The sequence below is a fragment of the Cetorhinus maximus genome, chromosome 22 (genome assembly GCF_964194155.1).
Source record: "Cetorhinus maximus chromosome 22, sCetMax3.hap1.1, whole genome shotgun sequence".
Lineage (NCBI taxonomy): Eukaryota > Metazoa > Chordata > Chondrichthyes > Lamniformes > Cetorhinidae > Cetorhinus > Cetorhinus maximus.
Genome location: NC_135900.1, coordinates 69,154,511 through 69,158,715, shown reverse-complemented (window position 1 = coordinate 69,158,715; position 4,205 = coordinate 69,154,511).

Below are 4,205 nucleotides of genomic sequence, written 5' to 3'. Positions count from 1 at the left end.
AACCAATTTATTGGAGTTTTTTGAAGGAGTAACATGTGCAGTGAATAAAGGGGAACCTGTAGATGTACTGTACTTGGAGTTTCAGAAGGCATTTGATAAGCCACATCAAAGATTATTACAGAAAATAAAAGTGCATGGTGTAGGGGGTAACATATTAGCATGGATAGAAGATTGGCTGGCTGGCAGAAAGCAGAAAGTATGCATAAATGGGTCTTTTTCTGATTGGCAGGATGTGACGAGTGGTGTCCCACAGGGGTCTGTATTGGGGCCTCAACTTTTTACGATTTACATCAGTGACTTAGAATAGAATGGTAGCTAAATTTGCAGATGGCACAAAGATAGGTAGGAAAGTACGTTGTGAAGAGGACATGAGGAGGTTGCAGATGGATATAGATAGGTTGAGTGAGTGGGCAAAGATCTGGAAAATTGAGTTTAATGTGGGAAAATGTGAAGTTGTTCACTTTGGCAAGAAAAAAGTAGAGTATTACTTAAATGGACAGTGGCTGCATAATCTGAGGTGCAGAGGGATCTATGTGTTTTAGTACATGAGCTACAAAAAGTTAGTATGCAGGCAAAGCAAGTAATTAAGAAGGCTAATGGAATGTTATCCTTTATTACGAGAGGGACTGAGCCCTCTTGGGGTTGGGCGAGGCGATGGCGTAGTGGTATTGTCACTAGAGTAAAAATCCAAGACCCAGGGTAATTTTCTGGGGATCTGGGTTTGAATCTTGCCACGGCAGATGGTGGAATTTGAATTCAATAAAAATCTGGAAATAATGAAACCATTGTTGATTGTTATAAAAACCCATCTGGTTCACTAATATCCTTTAGGGAAGGAAATTTGCTGTCCTTACCTGGTCTGGTCTACATATGACTCCAGACCCACAGCAATGTGGTTGACTCTTAACTGCCCTCTGAACAAGGGCAATTGGGGATGTGTAATATATGCTGGCCTAGTCAGTGATGCCCACATCCCATGAATGAATAAAAAAAACATAAAAGGATGTTATGCTTATATAGCAGTTATACAGAGCCTTTATATTGCTGTACACTGTCATTATTATTATGATGTAGGTACAATTTGAATGTTCTTTATTGACCACCTTATAGTCCATGTAACTGGGTCAGGTTCCTGGTGTACTGCAATATTAGAGCCGCTAGCCCAGTACTACAGAACCTTTGCACTGGGGAGCAGTTACTGTTGCTGGTAGCTCCATGCCATGGACATTCAACCAAGTCTAAGGTGGCAAAATAGGGTAGAAAATGTGAAGTTAATGAGCTTGAGGGCATCGCTTACTGGTCAGGCAGAGGGCAGATGACCAGTTCATCTATGTACATTAGTGTTCTGTGTGCTAAATGTGTCCTTGTGTGAGGAAAGAGAAATGCTCTCAATGCTTAATTGGAGAAAACTAGGAATCCTTCTGCAATCATATTGCATAATATTAAACCACATAGTTCAACCTCTGAGGCAAGTTTAAACAGACCCTATATTCTTTCCTCCATTATTCCTGTGTAACCTCCCTTTAGTGTAGGACTACTTTCCTTGTACCCATTACCTCTTGAAAGTGGAAACTTCCATTCATTTTAAGTTTTCATCCAAAGATGCTGACTTGCCTTTAGCAGTAGTCCCTTTGCATCACCAGCCCACACACCGATTGACTGCTCTTCATGCGCAGCTCTGGACAGTGGCCATCTATTCAATTTGATGAGACCACATAGCCAAGTTCAATCCAAAGTGCTGGACAGCAAGGTTCAATGAATAGCCAGATAATGTTCCTTTATCTAGCCCAGCTGTGTTGAAACTGGTTATTGTCACTGTCCTATAATTATCTTACCTGAGACTGTGAATGGACCACTGAATCTCCTTAAAAAAAGATGAAGAATAATCATGCACCAGTTCATGTCATAGAAGCACATTTCCTTCACTTATTTACAGTAAAGCACATATTAACATTGTACTATGTGAAAGAACATTTAGATAATGACTTTCACGATGTAAGTGTGCCCCGGAGCACTTTACTGCTAATGACACACCTTTTAGGTGTGATCATTGTTGTGATGTAGGAAATGCAGCAGTCAATTTGCGCACAGCAAGATCTCATAAACAGCAGTGAAATAAATTAGACCTTTAGATAGTGTTACATAAAGTGTACAGCACTTTCAGAACAACTGGTCCACACATATGCTTATGCTTCACACAAACCTCCTTCCACCCCTCTTTGAACTTTATCAGCATAACTTTCTATAATATAAACAGAAAATGCTGGCATCTATTTCTTTCACTTCCATGTGTTTATCCAGCTTCCCTCTAATGAGCAGACCATCTGTTTTAGGTGTTGATTAAGGGACAGGTTTTGACCAGACCACTGTGAGGAACTGCTCTACTCTTTCTCAAGCAGTGCGACGGAATCATCCTCGTCTACTCGGGAGGACAGACTGGGCCGCAGTTTAACATCTCATCCAAAAGGCAGCACTTCTGACAGTGCAACACTCCCACAGTGGGATGAATGACTGCCAGAAATGCTTTGCTCTTGATCATTATATTTGTCGCTCCTTATCATTACTGATGTATAAATAAAGGAGAAAGCCCATTCACTTCAGTGGGAGACTTTGGTACTGCAAAAATGACTGAGTGTTTTACTCCCCAATCGGCAGACTTGCTCCTGCAGGAGTTAGTGGGTCTCAATTGTGGCAGGAATCAGTAACCTTATTGCAATACTGAATTTTCCATCATTTGAGACCAGTTGGCAAGTTGACATGAGCATAACATAAAGTTAGCAGTGGGTCGTGGAAAATAAACTGCCTCGTAATCCAGTGACCATTACACATTCTCTTCTGCACTGCTTGTAACTGATGCAGTCTGGATGGTTTCTTGTTACTAATACAATGTATCCCAATTGTTTGTTCTCTGTCACTGGCAACACATTGTTGTGGCTGAAAGAACATGTGTCGGTTTGGCTATAGGGCTGGAATATTTTTTTGTACCATACAGTGACAGCTATTGTCCACCAGTGGGCTCTGCCCCAACTCTGTGATTGTACTGGCAAAGTTTGATAACTTTCTCCTTCTCTGGCTCAAGAGAGCCAGGCTCTTGCACTGGCAATCACAGTCCAGTGATGCCTGCTGAAAAGTATGTGTGGACACACAAGGATTAGTGCCTCTGTGGCCAACATCTGGCCAATACTAGCTATTTTGACTCCTACACAAAGTATGGTGGTGTAGTGTTTTTATTACTGAACTACGAATCAGGAAACTGAGACTAATAGTGCAATATTGCAATTTGAATTCAGTTTGAAAAGAATTTGTAAACCTCTCCCAAGGTTCCTTGTCCCCTGTGTTCCCTCTCATCCTCTTCCATGTGTTCCCTCTTCCCCCTCACCCTGTGTTCCCCCCCTCTCTCTCGCTCCCCCGACCCTAGTTCCCTCCTGTCTGTCTTTCCCTCCCATGTTCCCTCTGTCCCTGTGTTCCCTCCCCCTTGCCCTGTGTTCTCTCACCCAACCCCGCGCTCTCACTCATCCTGTCCCACCCCTTGTGTTCCCACACCCCATCATCGTGTTCCCCCTCTCTCTCCCCACCTGTGTTCCCTCTCTCTTCCCCCCACACTATGTTCCCCAACTCTGCCCATTCTCTCCCTCCCACCACATTTCCCCTCTCTTCCCCCCACCCTCTGTCCCCCCCTCCCCACACTATGTTACCCCTCGCTCTCCCTCCCACCATGTTCCCCTCTCTCCCCCACTGCCCCACGCTGTGTTTCCTGCTTCCTCCCACTCTGTGTTCCCCTCTCTCCCTCACTGTCCCACGCTGTGTTCCCCCCACCCTGTGTTCCCCTCTCTCTCCCACACTGTGTTCCCATCTCTCCCAACCTCCCCCACCCTGTGTTCCCCCTTTCTCTCTCTCCACCCACACTATTAGCCCTTTCTTCCCCACCCTCTCGGTGTTCCAACATCCCCCCGCCCTGGCTCCCTGTTCCTCCTGCTTCCAACCCCCCCAACCATCCTCTGTTTCCTCTCTCCCCCCCACCCACTCACCCACCCTGTGTCCACCTGCTCTCCCACCTACCCACCCTCCCTGTGAACCCCCCAGACCCTTCGCATGTCCCTCACCTGCCCCACCCACTCCTTGTGTTCCAACATCACCCCACCCCCACCCTCCCTACTTCCCCCTGACCCCAACACCACCGCCCACCGTGTTCACCTCCTCTCCCT